The sequence below is a fragment of the Euprymna scolopes genome, chromosome 14 (genome assembly GCF_053919585.1).
Source record: "Euprymna scolopes isolate OS-2025 chromosome 14, ASM5391958v1, whole genome shotgun sequence".
NCBI classification, from domain to species: Eukaryota; Metazoa; Mollusca; class Cephalopoda; order Sepiida; family Sepiolidae; genus Euprymna; species Euprymna scolopes.
Window position 1 is genome coordinate 103,803,829 of NC_136495.1, and position 26,839 is coordinate 103,830,667.

Sequence of the window (26,839 nt, forward strand, 5' to 3'; positions counted from 1 at the left end):
CCCCTTCACCTAGGCACTTTTCTAAAGGGGGGGCGCACTTTTTCGCCGATATTCATTAAAGTTATCCTCTCCTTTAGATTGTCTAGCCTTAATTTTAAAAAATGTCGCTTTCGGATTGGCGGTGGTCGTTACAGTATAAACGTTAGGTTTTACCCCGTTCTTTTCCTCCTTCCCGGTACGGGTTCGAACTTGCCTTCCTACTACCACTTATTTAGTTTTTTTGTTTTTGCTCAACGTACACATCCAAATACCCGGGCAACGCCGGACTGAAATGCTAATATATCTATAAAAGTGAACGTGCCTGTTTTTCTGTGTGTCGCAATTAATCTGTTAATATTTAATCTACAAACACGAAATTTGATATACAGGGTACTGAGATTTGGGGAATTCGATGTGCTCGGCTTTTGGCCAGAAATGTGGTTGTTAATGGGTCAAAGTTCAAGGATTTCACTCTTGAGAACTCTACCAAACTCCTCCGGAAATGTGGGGTTTAAACACTTGAACTTATTGATATAGGTTCCTGGGACATGGATCTAAGTTAATGACTCAATTTAAGCCCAAAACAATAAATTTAAAGGGTCATAATAAGGGTCAAAGATTAAAAAATTAGCCGTTTTTTTGTGTTTTTCCTGAGCATACATCTTCAAACAGCCGGGCAACGCCGGGGCCCATGCTATTATATATATATATATATATATATATATATATATATATATATATATTTATATATATATATCCAAAAATATATCTATATGTATATATATATATATATATATATATATATATATATATATATATATATACATATTTATGTAGTGAATTTTTGACAAAAGACTATATTGCAAAATTCATAATGTTAACCATCTTATAATGTATTTCATTAATTCAGTTGACATCTACAATTCTTAACAGTATATGTTTCGTATCGCTAAATCAACCACTTAATTTTTATATCAGTCAGTGAATCTACGCTGCCCTTAACTCATAAGGGGAATCAGTGGCTGATATAATAATTATTGATTTATTTTGCACTACAAAACCAATACTGTCAATAATTGTAAATGTGAACTGAATTAAAAGAATAAATCGTAAGGTGGTCAACATTATAACCTTCGGAATATAGTCTTTTGTCATTTATTGCCTGAATTTCGCTGGAGCTGCTTAAATAATGATATGTATGTATGTATATATATATATATATATATATTATAAAAAATGTATATATATGTCTATATATATATATATATATATATATATATATATATATATATATATATATATATATATATATATATATATACTTGCATGGAAACCCCAAAACCAAATCATTGAGCGTAAAAACAGACATAGGGAAACCCTATGGTTTAACCCTCCATACTCTAAAAATCTTAAAAGAGACTTAGCCAAAGAAGTTGCTAAATATTAGAAAGAATTTTAAAAACCCTCATAGGAAGAGTAACATTTTTAATAAGGACACGATCAAGGTATCTCACTCAACAAGGCTAAATCTACGTAAAAATAATTAGTTTCAACAATAAAAAAATTAGGACGATATAAAATTCAAATATGCAAAATATGCAGGCCGTAACTGTAGAAGAAAAAATAAATGGCTTTTACAAGGTTCCTGTAAAGTAAAAAGTATAATCTCTAGCTGCACAAGATCAAAAACTCCAAATGTAAATTATAATAATATTAACCATATACATCCTTTCATACACTATAATTCCAACACACAATTAATCAACGACAACGCTCCCATTAACCAACCTAGCAATCAAAACAACCAAACGTGTTCCATTTCAATACCACTCTAAATCTAGCTAAAAACTATTATTATAAATATATTAAGCAAAATACAATTTACTTTGTGTCCACATGTGGACTTATTAAACAGAGAATCTCCGCACATTTTTTTTTACATGGAGTTCACTTCTTATCAAGGCCCAATGGCCACTCAGGGATAAGGGTTAAATATAAGCACATAAGCACTCATTTAAAAAAAATCTATCCTTAAAAACCAGGCATTTTTATCAAAACATATCTAGTAACTTAATGAAGGATTTTCCTTCAATTGAACATGGAAAATACATGGATCTTATAAAGCGTACATGCCGGGTGAAAGATTCTGCGTACTGCGTCGATACGAAGCCATTTATATATTAATATATAATGACAGTTAATCTAGTCTCTTAAACTTAAAATACGAAATTCTGACAGGATACATTTATAAACGTTGGTTTAATTTCGACAAGTTTAAATCACCATGAATCCTAAAATTGTCTTATTAATAATCTATATAAAACATTTATAATCTATAACTTTATAAATATAATTATTGCTATTATTTATTATTATTATTATTATTATTATTATTATTATTAATATTATTATTTTAAATAGTATGTTATTACCATTATATTCTATTTCAATTTTTTATTTTATTATCTGTTTAATAAATTATTTAAATATTTTATTAATATTAGTGTAAATATCTTTATTAATATTAGTGCTAGAACTATAACAATTACTAATATAACTATTATTATGTAACTGCTACAACAAAGACTAATAGTATTATTATTATAGACTTTAATATTCAAATTAATTCAATAGATAATTAGTGATTATATGACTTTGACTTTTAAAAAATAGCAGTTACGTCTTTTGCTAAATAATTCATAAATTTAAGTTTAACAATAGCTTTGCTAACGATAACAAACTGGCAATTAACAATTCATCAGTGTTTCATTTAAAATAATATAAATAATTATTTCAAGAAATAAGGCATAATTTTTAACAACATGCTAAGAAATACATGGACTAAAATAAAGACTAACATTAAAACGGGCAGAAAAAAGTATATGTATTTTGTATTAGTAATATTAAAATATTATCGTAACCTTACATTTCCAGCCTATTTTATTTTCATTCTATTTATCAACAGAAAAATTAATAACCTCTTTTTCTTTATTATTTTAAAAACGTTTCCAAGAATATCTGCGTTAATACAATAATGCTAGTATATGGTATTTTTAAATCCCACCCCTAATCGCATTTTTTAATTGATGAGGAGCCCCGTTTTAAATATAAATAATATTTCAATAAAATTATTATTCCAGACATAATGCCTATTTCAATAAAACATTGTTTTCAAAACGATGGTATAAAATATTGATTTTGTTTGGTTTTTTTACCTTTTAAAACTGATTTCCAATTAAAAAAATTATGAATCATTTTACTTAATATTAAAATAGCTCTAGGATACATATACCTATCGAGCGTATTATATATCTATAGTACAACGAGCACTGCTCTTTGCTTTTAATCGTAATAGTACATTTATTATTACATAAAAATAAACTCTTCTCTTTAGATTCTAGGTAATTCTTCCAAAATTATATATATATATATATATATATATATATGTGTGTGTGTGTGTGTGTGTATAAAAACTGTGTTAACAGATGTAAACTACTAAACTATAAAGACATAATAACATTCAACTTCTTTATAAAAAAAAAAACATAACAGTAAGTAATTGTTACCAAATGCAATAAAAGTGAAATCACAGTTAACCGGTTGGTGTAAAGAAAATAAAGAAATTTAAACCCTTTAACCTAGGCACCGCCAAAACGGGGGGGGCAGGTAAGTACTTTTTGTCGAACTGTCTTTCGAAAATCTACCAAAAATCAGGTAATTATACAATCAATACGATTTTTCAGCGATTATTAAGAGAAGAATCAACTTTATAACAGTGTCCTTATTTTTATAAACGATATATATATATATATATATTGCTTACAACTCCCCTTTGTTTTGAGGAGGTTCCAAATATGCTTAAAATAATCATCTGAATCTGAAAAAAACATATTTTGTTGTTGTAAGGGACAGGATTATAGATTAAAAACATTTGTTTGCATACCTTATTTTGACGTCTGATTATCAGAACTTCGATTGTGTTTAATTATTCCGCTTTTGAGTTTGGAAGTGTTAAATTCGGTGCATATGTTCGGTAAAATATCTACGTCAAGTTAAGTTAAGCAAAACAAAAAAGAAAGATTTTTTAAGTATTTATATGAAAGAAGCCATTTTAAAATCTTTGATAAATAAATTAACATTTTGTTAGCGAGTCGAATAATGCATGACCATTATTAAACAGGGAATTCTTTGAAGAATCGATACAAAAAAAATCGATAAATATTGTACACTTTGTGTTAAAAATACCATCATTTTTTCGATCCCGTTTGAAAACATTTGCCGCCTTTCGAATAGGGTGGACCAAACGCGCTGAAATAATTTTTCTTATTCTGCTTTAAATAGCCCGCCCCCATTTTAGGGAGCCTGAACCCACACACATACAGAAAAAAAACTAAAATCATACAAATGGTCACCCATCTGGTACTGGTCAGCCTCAGCGTTAATAATACATTGAACTTTTCGTCACTGAAAAATAAGTTTTTTTGGCCTGTTTCGTCATCCGTAGTTTGCATTTTATTAAGTACACATGTAAACATTGTATAAAATCGTCGCGAAGTAACTGGTTGCTTATATAAATAAGTGGAATTGTTTGAAATCCAGGTACTTATATTATAATATTTTTGCATATTTTCATAGAAAATCACCCTATATCTTAGTTGGACAAGAAATAAACAAATTAATTCTTTCAAAAACATTTTTTTTACTATTTGTATACGTTTTTTTTGTACAAGACAAAATGGCAATTGTTAACTTTTGGGGAAAATGTAACTTTTAAATTAAATTGAATGTAGTAGAAAAAGTTTTACATTTCTATATGATAAAATTCAGGGTTTCATCTTTCTGGAAAAAAAGTTATTCAGAAATAATGGATTTTAATGAATGTAATTTCGTTTTAAAAAACAACAACTTGATTTTTCGGCCATTTTTGGCGGTGTCTAATTTAACCGGTAAATCCTATTCTTCACTGTTACTGTAATCAAACGCAATAGAATACATTTTTCGTGCGAATTTAGTGTATTTAAAAAAATAAAACTATTCCCAATCATTGTTATGGCGTTAGAATCCGTTATTTGCAAATGTCTTTGAAGATTATGCAAAGACTAGACCTTTTTAGTTAAAAACAGGCAGAAGTTATATATGACTTGTGTGTGTAAAAGTCGCAATGTCTATAAAGCCATTCTGCAGAGTGACGTAAACATTTTTTTTTAAGTTACGGATCACTAACACAGTATATAATGTAGGTTTTAAAAGCATATATAAAAATAGAAGATTTGGTAAATTTAACAAAAAGGACTTCTTTTATAGTGAAGGTATTTTGAAAATAGATATCGCATTTAAATGTTCTCCAGGCAAATAAATACGTTTGTTTTGTCCATTGTTCTTCGTGCAGGCGGGCAGATATTTTAGCATAATTATTATACTCACTATTTCATAGCTAGCTATAACAGTAACAGAGGTGTAGCTTAGTCTAGTATATATATATATATATATATATATATATATATATATATATATATATATATATATATGTATGTATGTATACATATATATATATATATACATATTGACAAATTATTTTTAAAAGGACTGATAATATTTGTAACTAGTTTAAAGTGAAATGGAACGTACTAATTTGATTAATAAGCAGAACATTTGACCATTTCAGTTACGGTTATCAGTTCTGTATAGAGAGAAAATAAAAAGAAAACTAAATCAGAATCAAAGCCACAATATGGTTATATTAATTTATAGATCACGTTTAAAGGAAACGATACTGTTTATATAAACGTATACATTTGTGTGTGCGCCTGTGTATGTGCGCATAGAGGGACAGACACATTGTCTTTTTTATCAGACTCCTATACAAGATCATGCATTTTATGCATAAGTGATACGAAGTATGGCAGGAATACCTTGTACAAGCCCCCGGAGACTGAACAAAAATACACAATATATATATATATATATATATATATATATATATATATATATATATATATATATATATATATATATGAAGAAAAAAGGGGAAATAGGGATTAAAGTTACATGAAACAATTATCAGGTGAATAAGGTAAACTGAAATGGAAGTATGATCGAAGTCTGTTTAGGGTATGGGATTTACAAGCTATTTTTTTTCTTGTAAGATAAGGGTAAAAATCAGCATGATGCAAAAGAACGTGCAGAGTAGATGCAATTTTTATGATGTATATATTAGGTTAAAAATATAAACGTTTTGGGGGCGATGTAATGAAAAAAGACGAAATATTCTAATGTAAATTTAATCTTTATTTTTTTTTATTAATTCCTATAACGAGCCCCTCTTAATCAATTAACTCTGAATCTATGTGTATAACTTTCTTTTATTCAATGATTTTCTCTCTCCCTGTATATATATATATATATATATATATATATATATATATATATATATATATATATATATATATATATATATATATATATGCGTGTGTGTGCGTTCGTGTGTATATGTTTTCCTGCTCACGTATATATACACACACAAATAAAAGTTTTGTTTTGTTTTCTTAATTAATGGAAAAACGAGTTTTCATATGGATATCAAAACGCAAAAAAAAAAAAAGAATTGATAGAAGCACACACACACACACACACACACACACATATATATATATATATATATATATATATATATATATATAACCGTTTAAAAAAAAAAGTAATATACCTGGTCTGTTAACTCATTGAGCACTTTTTAATAGACCTGTTGTTTCAACGGATGTACTTCTAGGAAACTAAGCTATACTGCCGTAAGATATATATATATATATATATATATATATATATATATATATATATATATATATATATAAATATATATATATATATATATTAGTAAGTTTTGATATTTATTATCAAGGATTTCTCGATGGTGTAATCATTCTTCATATTTACTAAATAATGACCTAATGCTAGATGTAGCTTTTCAATGAATAATATGGACAAATTCTCATCAAATACAAAAACAAGCGTAAAAATGAGGATTGTTTCGACCTTAGACCAATGCTTTAAAATTACGCTTTAAAAATAGCGCTCCTGAAAATAAAAATAACGTTTCAAATTCCGACAAACAAGTACTTTACCACGTTATTAAATTAACATACAGAAGAAAATTAAAAAATAGTTAATTCGAGAATTTTCTTGCGACGCATCCGATAATATTTAGTTTCATTTGCCCTTCCAGTTTCCGATTCGAATTATGTTTCAATGTTTTTTTTTTGTTTTTTTTATATACGCTTCTTCAGTCTTGGACAGACTAAGGATACCCACGAAGGGTTGCCTGCGCGTGGAATTTTTGGGGCAGGCGGTGCGCAATCTCCAACCACACCTCTCCTGAGACGACATTGTTAAATACCAGTGACAAGTAAGGTACTTAACTTGTTTTTTATATACGCGAACTATAAATAGATAAATTCCTACCACGTTATTATTATCCATGTATGGACGTCATTAAAATTTAATTACACTTGAATACCTTATTTATTAAACACAAAAAAAGGGCAAATATGAGGAGTCCAATCCTTTAAATATATTATATTTATATAGGTTCTCAGCACCTCTAAAAACAAGTATCACGTTCAAGATTCCGGCAAACAAGTACGTTACCATAACATTTAATGGATACAAAAAAGACATAAATAGATAAATAAATAAAAAAGGAAACAGGGATTCCAATTCTTAAATATCAAGTTTACAATTCAGACAAACAAATATTTAACATATATTAAGAAGTGTTTATATATTTATATATATATATATATATATATATATATATATATATATAGAGAGAGAGAGAGAGAAAGAGAGAGAGAGAGAGGAATGCTACCACCTAGCAACGCAGGCTAACGGGTCTTGCTAGTATAATAATACGAAATCTGCGTTGATAGTAATAAATAATGTATTTCATCGTTGGTTACAATTGTTTCAAGACTATTCGGACACATCTAAACATTATTTCGTTTGAAAATTTTAACAAGAACAACCTTTTTTCAGACGTATTGAATAAAAAAAAAACACTTAAACAAGAAAACATTATCGAAACCATTTTCATTATAACGAAATAAAAACCAGCAAAAGTATTTTACCTATATCCCATCCTTACAATTATTTTTTTAAAGATTTATATATTTACATATTTTCGTATCTCCATTTAAAAAAAAATATTCAAACAAAATATCATGTAATGTTACCACTAATTAACTATGCCCATTTAAGATACTTTATTAATACTATTAAGTCATTCCTTAAATGGACTTTCTGTATTTCTTTATTTAATTTAAATTATTTTTTTTTAATCCGGACTTGTCAACTAAGTTAAATTGTTGCGATTCTCTGTTAGTTTCCTATCTGAAATTTTCTCTGCGTATTTACAAAAAATATCGGCTAATTTATGTATTGTTATATACTGGGTGATATGGCTGTGACGTCTATTTTGTTAGCACCGTCTATATTCTAGCTATCCGAGATTTTTGAATATCTCGATAGATAGATAGTTTGTTTGGGCATATATGCTGTTGTCTCGTCTAGTGAATGGAATCACCGCTGTTCATCTATCTATGAATAACAAGACGCTTTGTTATAAAACAATTTGATTTATTTAATAACAACATATACACATCAATACGGCGGTGAAGGAATGAGAGGGTGGCGGGAAGGGTGTGGTTGCGACCGTGACAGGCAGTTGAGCGTCGTCTGTCCTTTTCTGCTGTCACCTCTCTCTCTCTCTGTCCTCTTGACTTGTTTATGATTGCTTTTTATGAATTTTCCCGTTAATCGATTTACGTAATCGACCCACATTCTGACCCTGTTGATATTTGCATTTGGTCTTATTTGCGGCCGAATTACGTCATCTTATTCCCGGGTTTCATTTTTGTCGGTCAGGGTTTTAAGTTCATCCGAACTTTGCTCCATTCAACGTCTGACCCATAAACTGACTTGCGTCATAGGACGAGGTCATCCAATTCCAGTTCATTCGCTCCTCCCCTTCTTATTGTACAGTATGTGATTTAAGAAAAGTTTTTGTTTAAAACTTATTTAATAAGGAAAGAAAGTTTTTACATTATTTATACTTATTTCATTCTAGTCCTTCATGTAAAACTAAGGATTTCAATCTATTTTTTTTATTTTTTTCTTCTTTATTTTTTTCGTTCTTCCCTATAAAGATTTACGATTCTCGGATATTTTAAATGTAGAAAGGAAGATAACTCTGTACGTTCGAAATTTTTATGGTTTCCTTGAAATTATAAGTTACCAAAATCCTAATATGTATTCATACCGATGAAAGGGAAGGAACTCAAGCCGTTCGATGTTTCTAGGTTTGGTAAATTCCGAATATGCATTCATGATTTATTTATTAATTAAACAAACCCAATTAAAACTAGGCGTGTGTAATGCATATCTAAACCATAATAATAATTTTATTACCAAGGATTTAATGTACGTTTTCTATCGAACCATAACTTTCTGAGGTTATGCGTGGCTTTAATACAAAATAACAATTTGAGAATTAAGTTATTAAATAATTATCTAAAAGTAATACATGTGTCATTAATGAGTATTCTAATAATAAATATAATATTTAGGTCCATGTGCGGTTTACGCTTATGAAATTAGGGATTTACATTGTTTTTTTTTTATTTAATTCTGTAGAACAAGAGTATTATATATATTTAATCGGTTATTATATAGATTTAATAGTTTAGAACAAGAGTGTTATACATATATATATGTATATATATATATATATATATATATATACAAATACATATACATATATATTAGTAAGTTTTGAAAGTATATATGGCAATATATATTTTCAAAACTTACTACCTAGCTTACTACCTTGCCCTTCCTATGTATTGAGCACAGTTAAGTAAGTGCTGACATTTTGTGTATAAAATTATGTCTTCGTATATTAATTTATTGATTAAATGAAGTATATATATATACATATATATATATATATATATATATATATACATATATATTAATGCTGCAGTAAGAAATTATACAACATTTTTTGATAAAACCATGACAAGATATGCAATAGACATATACGAATAAATCATATTTTGTTTTTATATCTTCGTTCCCTTTATCTTTCTCTCTCTCTTCCTCTCTCTCTATCGATATATCTATTTTCGTCTCTGTATTATTCTATGTCTATTTCCTTCCTTCTCTTTCTGCACTGCTTTCTCTCCGTATCTTTTTTCTCTCTCTCTCTAGCTTTCTCTCTGTGTCTCTATATATCCTTCCTTCTCTTTCCCTCCCCCTTTCTCTCCGTATCGTTTTTCTCCCTCCTGCTTTCTCTCCGCATCTGTATATATATATATATATATATATATATATATATATATATATATATATATATATATATATATATACAAAGTGTCCGTATATATGAGAAGTTATTATCCTCATTATATGTTATGGGAGCTTTTATTCTAACCTCAATATCTAACAGTTGCCACTTGATAAGTCTCTCAACCGCCAGTTTTACTGTTCAAGTCAATTTTCCTCAACACACAATGAGTCTTCCACCTTCACCGACGATGAAATCCTATAACCTAATTAATTGAACACTTTAGCTGACTGATCACGTTAGATACGACGCCCGACTTGTATGATGATTACTCCGATATACAGACACACACAGCCGCGAAGACGCATCAATACTGAAGAACTTACAAGCAGAGATATATAAAGGGAAGCATAAGCAGTGACTGTTCCGTTACTAAACTGCTAAAATCCCTTCCCTTACCTGACAAACTGAGTTTGTAACTTTCAATTATCTTGGACCCCGAAGCAGTTGTCTATCAAACCTTGATTATTGATGAATGGGCGTACATGAAAATGCGGATGGCACTGTGATTAAAGAGGTACGAATGCAATAGTGTTTTCCACTGTTTATTTAAGCAGGGCGGCAAAGTAGAGAACGCGAGACAAGTCCGGTCCGTTAAGATCTTGCTACTATTCGTCTATATACACACAACTGCCCGTTCCTACGTATATCCTAGATTTTAATTAAATTTTCGTCACTAAACTACTATTTATTTAAAGTAGCCTACTAATATATATATATATATATATACATATATACATATATATATATATATATATATATATATATATATATATATATATATATATATATATATACGGTAGAATCACGGTGACAAACCGATTCTCGCCAGATCACCGAAGTTAAGCAACGTTGAGCCTGGGTAGTACCAGATGGGTCGCTATTTGGGAATTCTAGGCGCTGTATATTCTCTCCGCTCATCTCGCATTGTTTCCAGTTGTCTTGTTCCCCCAATTGGCACTGGTATGCAATAATTTTCACTCAGGTTCGAAACCGCGCAACTCTTGCCACACGAATTTAAGGCACAGACACCCGTACAGTTGATATACATAGTCTGTCCAAACTGCAAGAAACAACACACACGTCTGCTAATAACACCGACCAATCCGGCCAGTATAGTGCCCAATATGTAATATATTTAAATGTGAATTTAGTTCTGATCTTTTACTTGTATCTAATCGGCAATGAAAAACCTACTTTGAGGTTGTCTATTAGTATTAGTTATCAGTTATAAAAATATCGGAATTCTGTGACGGGCAATATGAAATAAGGAATATTACGGAATCAACATTTAAACGAATTCGTTTATATTTATCCAAACTGACAAGGAATACATGACATATTGTTGCCATATTGGAACTGATGCATCTATCACTAGTCTTCTGGTGCTACGATAGCAGGTTGTCTTCAGATATTGTCACATAAAATTGGTAGGTTTTGCTTTTCTACTTTTTTCTCTTGCAAAACTGAATTATGTTCTGCGAAACCAAAACCAAAATCATCAACATAACTGTTCTTCCTTCTTCGTCTTATTTCCCCTTTCCCTTCCTAGCACAAAACTTCCTGACTGGTTTTCAAACTTAAAATGTACTAAATAATATTAATAATAATACTTTAACAGCTTTACCTTTTCTTATCGCAAAACTCATTCATGTTCTGCAGCGCAGGGAAGAACAACAATAAAATCCACTATAAAACAACTAAACCAAACACTGAAAACTAGCAATTACAGATACAAAGAGATTGAAGAAATTTTTTTTTACAAAATAACAGGATGGTAGAAGAGCATTCGTTCCAAAATAAGAGGATCCGGCTTTAAAGGGCCGATACGCTGTTAAGCAAAACAATCAAACTAAATGAAACAACTAGTCTCTCACTAATGCAGTATTCCAAAATCAGTCTAAAATCTAATATTCCTGATTCATAGGTCAGGCTCTAAATTGCCTCATCAACACAAATTTGCATCTTTGTGCACGTTTTACAATGAAGTCAAAGCACATTTACGATGAAGTCAAAGCACATTTACGATGAAGTCAAAGCACATGTCTCTCCGGCAATGTACTTACCTGATACCTGTCAAACAATTAGCTACATTCTATTTGTTCTCTGTTTAGGTTTTTAGATGCCGGGACAGAACCTACACTAGTAGTTTATTTCTTCAAACAATTAGACATTGAAAGTGTTTCCTTTTACCATTCTGTCTTGATTGTGGTGATTGCCAAGAGTTTAAATGCAATGTAGACGTTATTAAACTCCCTATAATAGTTTTAAGAGACAATTCAAAATATTACGTCTTACGTTTCCATTGACACTAAGCCATGTTTGTGTGAAATAAAGTAACAATAAAAGGAAGATTTTAGATTGGAATAACTGGAAACTGTAAATAATATATATATATATATATATATATATATCAAAAATGTTATGGAATGTCTATGTTTTTAAAAGATTTGCATACATTTGTTTGTAATTAAAATTAAAAAAAGATTAACTGAGGTTTAATATATATATATATATATATATATATATATATATATATAAATATATATATATATATTACATATTATCTCTTTGAACGGTTACTGTAATTATTCATATACCTTTGAAATATTCACTGGCAAATGAGACAGCTTTCTCTAAAAGTTTGCTGCCAAATAAAAGGCGATCATTGTTTGGGACATTTAACATATGTTATAAAGTTATACATGTTCCCCCTTCAAACTTATTGTTAAGTTATTTGTGTACATAAACGTTGCCAAGATCGACATTAGTTCCGAATGAACGATCCTATGAATTCAAGCATAAAAAGAATTATCGTTGATATTAATGATTGACTAGTCTTATTAGAGTTAATAAAGTTTTTTCTTTTACTGTTTAATTCGCTGAAATAAGTAACCTCGTCAAAATAAAGGGGCAATTTGGGGATTGAGTTGATAATTATTCATGCAAACGATTGAAAAAACTGCCAAAACTTGTATTTTTAACTTAATGCTACCAAAACGAAGATTTTTCTGTAACTATTAAAAATTATTTTAAAATACAGGTTTTGCTTGCTAATCGACAAAGTGTGGTGTATTTTTGCCATATCGTTCAATAATAGTCACTCTTTTTTGAAAAAATTAAGAGGTCTCGCATTGTTTATAGAACACAAGCCCACATAAATATTTCCCCGTGTGTAAGCTTTGCTTCCACATAATAGGCTTAGCGAACTTACTTTAACGCAATTATTCCCGATCAACAAAATAGCAGAGAAATCTCAACTCTCCAGGAAAGAGCATAGCAGATAACAGAAAAGTGTATGCAGTGTTTGATCTGTTTATTTCAGCAGCTTAGCTTTGGAAGTATCTGTCTCTCAAAAGTAATAATGACAAGTGAAAACGCAAATGTAATGTAAAACATAGTTTTATGCATAACTCCTTATTTAGAACGTGTTTGATATATTTTCCCCACTCAATCTACCGACATATATATCAGTAACAAAATGACACGGTTTAAAAGCCTATAAAATTTATTGTCATAAAGCTTGATAAACATCAACGAAAGATAGCTTTAAGGAACATACTTATGTCAGCTAATCGCACGCACCCCATACACACTTATATATATATATATATATATATATATATATATATATATTTATATAATTATATATATTTATATACATATATATATTATCAAATTATTGAAATAATTGAAATAATATTACAATATAAAGAAAGATATAAAAAGGAGCAAAACAAAATGAAATGTTAATCGACGTTAAGTCTTTAATCTAATACTAGGCTGGTTGACCAGCGTTTGTTTGGAAGTGTGAGTTGAGAAAAAAAAAAGTGTAGTAGGCAGGCAGGCTCGAAACCGTACCAATAAGGCGTAAAAGAACGTGAAATAAAAAAAAAAAACGTGATATCTTTTCCGCTTTGGCAAACGTCAAACCTGAAGTGGCAAAGGTTTTAATATAGTCTAGTCAATCGAAAGGAGGGATGACTTTCGAATATATCGACGAAAAAAGCGACCCCTCCTTGTAGAAAAGTGCCCAGTTGAGGGTGAAACAGTTAGTGTTTTGGGCCAATTTTTTCAAAATTTGCGTCTGAAGGCTCGAGCTTCTAAACGATTCCGATCGCGTGAAAATCCATCGCCCAAGCCGAAAGTTTTACGCGGCCATACAAACATATATACATGCATACATTTAAACGGGCAGGTGAGATTTATGTTATATATTCCCAAGATTTGGAATACGAAAAGCCAAGTGCAATATTTGAATATATATCTGGTGTGTTTTTAAAGAGTAATAAAGAAAAAGTCGTCAGCATTCAAAGTGTGTGTGATCATTATGGCTTTAAGTGAGTAAGATTTTTTCAACGGCATATAGCAGTAAAAATTAAAAACTATGTACAATCCATGTTCTTTTTTAGAATAAGTATGGTCCTTAGAATCAATGTGGTGTACGCGTATATTAAATAATATATTAATTATTGAGTTGATTTTATTGTATTAACTGTATTATATTCTGTAGTTTAAGAAAGTCAATATGTGGAAGTATATATATATATATATATATATATATATATATATATATTTAAATATATATATATATATATATATGAATATATATATATTTAAATATATACGAGGGGCGTACAATAAGTAATGCCCCTGACCTACTCTCAGTTGGCCGATCTAGCTGATATTTTGTACGTGCAATGATGTATATCTCTACGGATTATGTGGCAAATTACAGCTCTGAAGTAATTGTGGTTTCTGTTTTACAGCTGTTTGAACTGAGTCAGGTGTGAAATGGCGCCTGTTGCATGTCGAGCAGTGATCCGGTTTTTGTATTTGAAACGACGCACACAACAGCACATGGAATTTGATGAAATGAAAGAAACTAATGCCGATAATGCCCCATCATATGAACTTGTGAAACGCTAGCATCGTGAATTTAAATATGGCCGGAAGTCTGTGGAAACAGCGACCAGACCTGGTCGCCACCCCCTTCTGCCATTGATGAGGCATCATCCGTCAAGTTGAGGCTGTCATTTTTGAAGATCGGCGCATTACTATTCGCCAAATAGCCAAATATGTCAAGATTAGTACAGGGTCTGTGGAAACTATCATTCATGCCCATTTGCGTATGCATAAGGTGTCTACGAGATGGAATCCGAGGTTGCTCACACCATTCCAGAAGCGAGAACGCGTCGAGTGCTCGAGGATGCATTTAGAGATGTGCCAAGAAGATGAGTCAAAGTTTTTCAAAAGACTGATTACATAGCATGCAACCTGGGTTTATAACTATGATCCAGAGATCAAAGCCCAGTCAATGCAGTGGAAGAAAGCAAGGGTGCAGCCCTCCGCTGGCAATGTCATGTTCACAGTCTTCTGGGACCAGGACGGAGTAGTGATGACAGAATTGCTGGCAAATGGTACCACAATTACAGGAGCCTATTATGCTTCACTCTTGAGGAAATTAAGGGAAGCTATCTAAATCAAGAGGCGGGGCAAGATCAGCAAAGGTACCCTCCTCCTGCAGGACAACGATCCGGTCCACAACTCGCATGTCGCCAGATCAGAAGCACTGGCGTGTGGTTTTGAAATCCACCCCATCCTTCCTACTTGCACCTTGCACCCTCTGACTTTCACCTTTGTCCAGCAACGAAGTTGTTTTTGAAAGGAAAGCTTTTCCCAGATGATGCATCCTTGATTTCTGAAGTCACATCGTCGTTGGAGGACCAACCTGGGGTGTTCTAAAAAACAGTCTCCAGAGCTGCATCAAACGATCGGAGAAATGCATATCTCTGGATGGTTCCTATGTAGAGAAAGACTAATAACTGTGCAACGTCTCCTTGCTTTACTGCTATAGAGCGTGGGTCAGAAGCATAACTTGTTGCGCACCCCTCGTATATATATATATATATATATATATATATATATATATATATATATATATATATATATATATATAAACACACACACACACACACATATATATATATATATATATATATATATATATATATATATATATATATATATATATAATATATATATAATATATCAAAAATGGTTATTAGGAACACCCGATGAAAGTGCGATATACTATTGCAGAGCAAATATATAGTTATATATTACCGTTTTATCTGCTTAGTTACACATGGCTCGGTTACCAAATCGTATGAACGAGCAAGACTTTACAATATATATATAAATAAATAAATATATATATATATATATATATATATATATATATATATATATATTAGAAATGTATGGTTTGTTAATATTTGTTTGAAAGTGTGTGATTATTAGAATGCCAATTTTTTTAAGTGTGGCAAAATATAGTATTATTGCTGCGAGTGGGTGAAAGATGTGTGTGATTTTTTAGAGAAGTATCTGGTGTACAGGAGTTTTAATTATTATTCCCGGAAAATATTTGTCTGGCCTTTTAATTGCGTTTAATACAGGATGCATGGTTAGCCGCTGGGAATAGGGTTTTCAATAAAACCAATATATTTATTTATATTAACAACCAGAAATAATGTTTTGTTAAACCAATGTATATATTTATTTCAGTGTATCTGCATAGTCATAATTAAAGTCTAATTTCTCTGCTATGCATAATTATATATTACTTGAACATATTAAAAATTCTTTCTATATAAAAGATCGTTTTATCTTTTGAATTTGTTCATCTGTGCGTTCAAAAATCTCCGAGAATGTCTGGTCGTTTTACTGTCGCGATTCTCGCAAGACAACTTCCGTTATTCTTAGCGTAGAACATTTGTTCCAAACCGTCTAGCCAAAAGAATAAATTCATGAACAGTGCGGAATCGGAAGGAAATTCTCGCACCATTTAACTTTTATTTTAGTTTGTTTTAGCATTGCTCCAAAATCCCCACGTTTCACCATATACCAACATTCCTAATAAAGAGTTCCAGCCAAGAAAATGCGTCTATGATAAAATATAGATTCTGTTGATTTTCAGAATGCTGACGCTAAACACTTGATTGCATTCAGCTGTGTGAACTCGTGATGTAAATACGTTTAGTTTAAGCTTATGTAAATATTCAGTTGTCTTTACGTTAGAAAAAAGCAGGAAGCTGTTACTGTGCTGATATGGACGCCGACAAGTGTGACTACGAGTTGCTTAACCTAACGTTACCCGAGGGTAATAGTGATACATTCTTTGGGCTTATATTTCTGCCAATTCGTAATGCAAACTTCATCTTACGTCTTTAAATATATATATATATATATATATATATATATATATATATATATATATATATGTGTGTGTGTAGAAGACATAGCAGACATAGTAAAATAAGCCAATACCCAGATTTATCCTATCTTTTTACATTGTAATTTCGCTTATATTTCGATTCGTTTCCAAATTAAAAAAAAAATGTATGATAGCCATTATTGATTACTGGTTAAGAAACAACTTTCAATGATCTTTATATAATAAAAGATAAATTCTAGTAACTGGCTTTTATGTTCATGACGGTGTATTGCATTCATTTTTACTGAGTGTCTCCTCACTTTTCATCCGATGATATATTAGATTGGTGCAAAAACAATGTCGTTTTTAACGTATATATATATATATATATATATATATATAAATATATATATATATAAAATGTTTAAAATTAAACGCTATTTCACACGGTTAATGGTAGCCGAATGGATACGGTCTCCGCTAATCGAGTCAGAGATGTCGCGGGGTTCGAATCGTTCGGCTGGTGTTAATCGTGACACCCTGCACTGAAGAATCCCGAAAGGATGAAACACCAGTGTCTGTAGGTATTTAATTATTATAGTAAAAAAATAATAATAATGACAGCCCCTTTAAGAAATTCATTTCTTATCGTTGAGCACTTTCAGTTGAATTAAAAGTCGGTCAATTTAGCTCTTATGCATACATCATCGTATAACGATTAGATCACTGTCTGACTGACGTAATGAACATTTAAATTAAAATGTTGAAAATTCAACGCTATTTCACACGGTTAATGGTAGCCGAATGGATACGGTCTCCGCTAATCGAGCCATAGATGTCGCGGGGTTCGAATCGTTCGGCTAGTGTTAATCCTGACACCCTGCACTGAAGAATCCCGAAAGGATGAAACACTAGTGTCTGTAGGTATTTAATTATTATAGTAAAAAAAAACATAATTATATATATATATATGATAACGACTATATTTTTGCACCAACCTAATATTAAACAGAAGGGAACTTCTTCAAACATCTTTAATTTCCGTCTTAACACCTGCTAGAGATATGTTATGAGCCATATAGGTTTTGGCTCCTAAAAATAATAACATAGAAAATCTGCACCAGATGCATTGTCTCTGCAAGAATAATATGGCCTATATTTCATAAAATATAACTCAGCGACATTTTATAAAACATCTCATCTCCGTTGCTTTCGTAATGTAATAATGACACTAAAACATTTAGAAAGAAAGTTATTTTTCCTTTCTCTCAAACATAATTAAAACTTCAGGAACATAGAATATACTTTACATTTTAATCGAGTTCTGACCACAAAGACCTTTACATAATAGCCAAGAGTACCATCATATAGCACAGTTAAGTTTTAATATAAATCTCACCTTTCTGTTTTAATGTAATGTATGTATATATGTATGTATATATGTATGTATATATGCCTGTCTTTCAATTGACTAGCCTTAATTTTAACCTATGTCTCTTCGAGTTTGGCGATGGGCGCTACCGCAAAGCCGTCACATTTTTCACGTTCTTTCCCTCCTTCGCGGTAGGAGTTCGAGCCTGCATGACTACTAGCACCTTTTTTTTTTTTGCTCAAAACACACCTCAACTACCCGGGCAACGCCGGACACCAAGGCTTGTATTATATATGAATATTATTTTAGACTTTATCTGACTTTTCTAAATGTATTCATAAGACCGCAGAAAAATCTCAATAACACGCACACACACACACACCTATATATATATATATATATATATATATATATATATATATATATATATATATATATTTATATACATCAATTGTTTTCATTGATAAATAATGCAAAAATATTTAAAATAATCTACTGCAAAACTCTGGTTTTATTCGAATCTAACGGTTTTTACATTTGATTGACTAAAATGGTATTTTTTGATATGTAAATATTTTCGAAAAGCTGGTGGAAGCTTAAGGCAGTCGTCTCGCAACTTTGTAATTTACAGGGTGGAATGATAAAGTTTACAACCTAAAGAAAACAACACTACTATTTTTATTTAAAAACTTTATTGAAAAAAAAAATCTAGTCAGCTAACTAGATTATCAAGTAGAGTTGATATCTATTAAATGTAAGCGCTTTCAGCCTCAATCCCTGCTGCGATATCGGTTTGAAATTTGGAGCATGCCCTTTCTACAAGCGACGGCGAATACTCTGTGGCAAGTAGGCTTGGTTTAGTGCTGTGGGTGTCACGTTCGTGATGTTCTTGACGTTTGACAAAACGAAGTAGTCCAAGGGATTTAGATCGAGAGAGGAGGTGGGCAGTTAGAGAAGGATACAAGGTCGTGATACGCCTGAGCAAATCCTTATTCTTTTCGGACTTGCAGGCCGTCATCGAGTCGTGCTGTTACACCCATAGTCCTCCAACGGCCACTTGATTGCATGAAAGGTTCACCAGGCTCTGGTGTTGACTTTCATGTCGATTTCTAAGGTGTGAGGTTGCATGATGTTGCCCTTAATTGAAAAAACGCTAAATACCATAACCATATCCGGAAACTTCATTGGGATGTTCCTTCAATTGTTGAACCGTTCGGATGTGCATTTTGAGGGGGCAGACAATGGTTGTGTTGTAATAACTTGGATCAGCAGCGAGCAGGAGTTGTACAGCGGCGGATATTTTATCTGGCTCGTTGAACATCGTGTCATTTTCAGATATGATGAAACGCTACTATCGCACTTGAGATTTTTACATAACTGACCATCTAGTAGATTGTTTGAAACACGGAAATAAAATCGCTTTTCACCAAACAGAAATGGAATCATGACGTCTTTTCTAGCGCGACAATGTTATCGTTTCACCCTGTAGAGTAAGGTGCTGTTTTCTACATTTAAACCTTTGCGTAATAAAAGAGCCAGCGTGTTAGGTTCAGGTGTTGAAGGATGAATAGTAACACCTATTGAAGGATGCTGGGATACCTTCTGCACTCGTTAAGATCTCTAAGTATATTATGGCAAATAAAAAAGGAATAAATGCAATGAATTCGGGGAAAAGGTGATCATGCAGGTAGATGAAATCTAACATGCTTCGTGACACGTTACTTATTTTTTCTTTTACTCACAAGCCAATAAGGCAACGCACCTATAATAGTGTTAGAACGCACAGAAATTGTTCATTCTATTTTTGCACATCAGATGGAAGTTTTTATATTCCATGTCTCTAGATGTTTTGTATAAGAGTAAACTATTTATAGTATTTGGATTCCTTGGAACACTGTTTTCATTGTACGTATTATTTTCACATTGTAACGTTGCAGCTAATCCACTTGTACAAATTTACTTGTTCATTACACCCTTGTAGAGGGTAAAGGTTTCAACCTTCAATGTGGGCGTCACTCAAAATACAATTGCGAATTACTTAGGATTTTTCCTGGTAATTTCTTACAGAACAAGATCCTGCTATACCTGCTTATTATTACAAACATCGCCTTGGTCCAAATTCCGTGAACTTTCGCGGATTCGAGACAAAGATTACTGAGTTAGACAAGTTACAATTTTAAAAGATCAGGGGTTACACCGGCAAAAACGGAATGACAATAAAACGAACGGTCCGACTAAGATGCTTATTATTTCCTTTTAATTTTGCCACCCTATGTTTCCCCCCGTCAAAAGACAGTTTCTCATATCTACATTGTATTGTACTTTCCCTATATATATATATATATATATATATATATATATATATATATATATATATATATATATATATATAATTTGGCACAATGGCAGTATGCAGAATATTGTAAGATTCTAAGTCTATTGCATACTCAGTTTTCACAGGCATTATTACCTAATGAAAAGAGATTTAGCAAATATTAATATTAATTTATTTTAAAAAAAATGTTGGATCTGTTGCATATCATTTGAAGCAAAATGCAAGACATTTTATCTGGTTGATATACTCATAATCTATCATTTAATAACTGATTGAATATTTTTTTTAAAAATTGTCCTTGATATATCACTCTCATATTAGTATTATTGAATCCAATAAAAAAAAATAATCCCGACATAAAAATCGACCCGGCATATAATGCGTAACATAGACAATACTGATGTAAAGCTTTGCTATGATTTCATTAATAAAGCGTTGATGTTACCTTGATATATATCTATTATATAAAATTGTATGCGTAAGAGTTCGGTTCCTATGGACTCAAAAACAGTTTAACCGATTGTTCTGAAATTTTACACCAAGGTACTGTATTTGATTGGCAGTATTTTAGAGAGCTTTTGCATCAGATTGTCTTCGCTACCTGTAAATAAGCGAAAATAGAAATAAGCTGATGAAAAAAGAACATACGATTTGAACCGGAATCAACACTTTACACAACCTAAGATCACAAGTGCATTTGAGAAGTTATACTACCACACAAGCAGAATGGCCCGGTATAAAATATCAACAATTTGTTCTTTGATATAGCAGAGAGGCGCTCTCAATTTATGTTTCTCTTTAAAGCAAAATTGTACCATGAAACTTAAATATAAAATGTGTCCTTAATTGGAAATCATTATCACCGCACAATCGTTTAGGACAGTCATATAAAATGAAGAATAGGTTCCTAGATATAATAGAGGTGCGTTCTAAGTGTATGTTTCTGTTTAGAGCACAATAAAAACTTGATAATTTACTTTTGCATTTTAAAATTGTATTCGAGCCATTGTATATGAAATATAATTACTAACATAGTCAGTATATTTTTTTTACACTGTAATGTAGACTACAATGTAGACTAAAATGTATTGTGGACTAAGTCACTGCGGGAAGGTGTGTGAAGTTTTCTCTTGGTGCGCTACGATAGGTGCTTCATTATAGCAGGCAATCAATCGCTTTGATTAAACAAAAATATTCGATTTCATCGATTTCGATGGCAAAGATATGGGAGTGTGAAATATTTATGTATCGTCATTGAATCTAGGGCAATGTAAGATCTCCCTGCTGGTTTTCTTTAATTCCCTTTATAATGCATATGATAAGCAAAATACGCGCGTATAATATTTTTTGTAAGATAGTAATCGAGGCCCATTACTGATGCAAATACGCTTTTTATGAAATTCATGAAACATCTATCCTGACTTTTTTCTTTCCTTTTTTTAATCATGGCGTACATTAGCTTTCTTGCATTCGCTATCGAAGGATTCTATCATACATACAATATATGACAGCGAATATTTTCATGGAAAAATGGAAAAATGCTAATTTAGTTCCAGTAACTCCGTCTCTTGTCATTTTATTGCGTGACAGAACCATACGATTCATCTTAAATATTTATATTACTCCGTGTCAATAAGATACTTTCTACCTCTTGAATGCAAACATATTTCTCACAAATTTTGTAATCGTGCGTTTTTAACAAAGGTGTTTGTCTTTCAAAACATATCGGCAACAATTTTAACCACATAATACGCACAGGGTTGCTATTTCTTTACAATTCTTTTTTATACTTAACTAATTACTTCTATGCAGTAGTATAGGAAGATATAAAATGCCACTTATATTCACGTTCGCCAGGTTTATTGCTGACGTTTTTATTTAAAATTCCAATTAATTTAATTCATCAGGTTAGCTGTTCGAGTTATATATTATATTTTTTTACATTTGAGTTGCATTGTTTCCTTTTCCACAAGTATAAGAAATGTTGCTGGAAATGTGTTTCACGTTGATGTTATATGTTGGGTCGTTCAAATGATAAGACACCATGCATTGTTGGTAATAATAAATGCGAATTGTAGGAGAAGTTAAGTTAAATTAAAAACAATTATACTGCGACATTTCTTCGTGACTTTTATTTATATAATACTGCTAATAGCTATTTTGCTACTAAGAAATAAAATAAACATTACGAATAAGGAATCGTAGACACAAAAGTCGAAGTACGCATTACATTGCAAAGAACTGGTGAAAGCAGAAAGTGTATCTTTTAAAATTATTACATACACACGCACACAACAACACACAGACACGCACCCCTACAACTACATAACTTTAAAATGATGCTGTAAAACCTGACATAGTTATATGGACTAAGTCATAAACAGTTGCAACCTTGGTTGAAGTGAGTGTCCCTAATGATGGATGTCTGAACAGAGCTGAAAGGGAGAAGCAAACCAAATATCAAGGCCTCATGTATGATATGAAAAGAAACTGGAATCTTAAGGATATAGCAATCATACCAGTTATTATAGGTAATAGAGGGCTTATGAAGAAGAATCGCGACAATTGTACTTAAGGGAACAGCGAGGATAACAAAATGAGCTCTCGGTTTGTTTTCATAAAATACAGGGCAATATTGACAGCTGGTTTGGCTGCACCATAGCTAGCATTACAATCTTCAAAGAAAGAACATTAAAAAAGAGAGAAGCACTCAGAGACACACACATACATCTGTTCTCATCATCTAACAATGACCGAAATGCAATGCATATATGGTTATGGTTCTCTTTAATATACGATAATTCTTCTAGTCAACTCTTTGCCAACAGAATAAAGTAACACTTGTTTTCTCTAAAACCACTATCAATAATTTACCCCACACTCTATCGCTGCCTAAACTCCAAAGTGGATTCCATGAACAAAGCTTCTTTCCTAGAACTGACCCGTGTGTGCCACTGGTCTGATTTCCAGCCGATTACAATATTCTCGTTTTCAAGTCAAACGTAATCAAGTTCTCGTTGAATCGCCCGCTTAAGTAATCAAATAATACCAAATTTACATTATTGATGCTTACTACGCTAATATCCCTATAAATACCGTACATATATTAACCCTTATACTCGAGTGGTTTTGCGCTTTGATAATTGGTCATTCCTTTGGAAAAAACGAAAAGAGTATAGTTACACTCGATTTTATAGTCTGTACATATAAACCTCCACGGTAATATTCTATATTGTATTACACACTACTTGCTATATTTTTTAAATTGATATCCACCTATTGCTTGATATAGTATAAATACTATTACCGATTCTCCCATAGGATGTCATTGATCATCTATGCTGAATTTGTATTTCTTTAAATCTCAATGAGTTCTTGATTCCAAGCATGACAAACGCATAAACAGATAGAAGCAGACGGTTTCAGACAGAATATACATTTTCATAATACATATGAAGATTTTTTTTTATCAAGATGTGAAAGTAATATTGCTAGAAGGAAGATTAACACTGAAACTGACACGTACATTCTTTGTAATGATTTTTTGTTCGTCCAGTCGACTACGCGGCAGAGAAACGCTGTCAGCAATATTTGTCGATTGACAGCTGAACCGAATGAACACTTCATTTAGCTTCATTTAGCCATCACGATTTGACAACTATTGACCACTGCTCGTTCATTTGCCAGAGTGGGCATTGTAATGGTTTCTATACAATATGCACAGACATTGGAAGTCTTCTTGTTTAAACAGTTCTATTGCGTTTGCAGGTTGAATAATTGACAGTTATCGACTTCCCCAGATAACATTTTAAACTCACACATGCGACGAATCCTCTTAGTAAAAACATATGTTAAAAAACTGTAGCGGAACTGAACAAAAAGAAATAAAAATCAACAGAAAGTAAAAAATGGCTTATATATATATATATATATATATATATATATATATATATATATATATATGTATATATATATATATATATACATATACATACATATACATATATATATATATATATATATATATATATATATATATATATATATATATACTAGCACTGAACCCGGCATTGCCCAGGTGTAAAATACGTTTAAATATAATATTTCGATTAATGTAGATTTCCTATTTATTATTATACTAGCATTTCAGCCCGGCGTTGCCCGGGTGTTTGGAGGTGTATGTTGAGCAAAAAAAAGCGGTACTTTTTTGTTAACTTTGACTCCCATTATGACTTCTTACCATTTAATGTGTTTGGCTTGAATCAAGTTATTAAATTAAATCCATCTCCAAGGAATATATATATCTAAAATTCCAAGTGTTTAGACCCACAATTGGCGGAAGGGTTTGGTAGAGTACTCACAGGTGTAATTGTTTATCTTTAACCCCTTAACAGCTAAATTTCTGGCCGAAAACAGATTACAAAGATTTTCCTTAACTTCAGTACACTGTATATCATATTTCGAATCTGTAGACTGAAAATTGACATAATTATTGCGTAAAAAAAATACACAGAAACACACACAGACACACACACACGTTCACTTTTATAGATATATAGATTATATTGCTCACATATATATCAATATATAGTAATGATTTAAAAAAAAGTTTAATAAAAAATAATAACTCGTTCGACATCATCGAGAATCGAAACCAAAACGTTTAGCTTACGATTTATTAGCAGGGCTAAAAATTAATACATTAACAACTATCTACTACGTGATTCATGTATATTCGTAATGCCGTCGTTCTAGCTTCACCTGGCAAATTTCATTTATTCTCAACTTTCAAACTGTCGTGCCGATTTTCCGTGGGCTAAAACTCAAATATAAAGTTTCGCATGTCTTCAAATACATTATATATGAAATTTCAGGTCTGTAGACAAAAAACTGAAGGAGGAATATCGTAGGCAAAATTTTGAAAACAAAAATAATTATGCGTGCATAAATATAACTTGAAAAGGGTTTTTTTGTTTACTGAAATTTTTTTTAACGAAAATGCTGCAGAAAGATAAATCATGTGGGCAATCTGCATGAATGTAATTACAGATAATAGTTAAGTAAAGACGACTATCTTATTACAAAACCGAAAACATAGGGAATTGACTAAAATGAATGTTTAAGAAAATATGCAAATTAGTTAGATCTTTTACTAGTGAATGAAATTGCATGAACGATACATAACAATGTTTTATTTTCTTTTAACATGATTAGAAAAAAATATTTCTATATATTATTAATACACAAAATAACAAATTAATAGGATTATATGCATATATATATATATATATATATGTGTGTGTGTGTGTGTGTGTGAGTGTGTGTGTGTGCGTGTGTGTGTGTGTCTTATGCAATTTCCAGATTCGCCTTCGAACACTGTCATGACTATCTTGATGTGCATGTCCTTTGACAGCATAATATATTTTTAAAATCTTCTCTTTTCCGTAGCGAAGTCTTTAGATTTCGTATTGGTGAGTTACACGTGTTTTCGAATGATTGCAATTTTAATCTCTTGTACTGACGATTGTGCAAGTATAA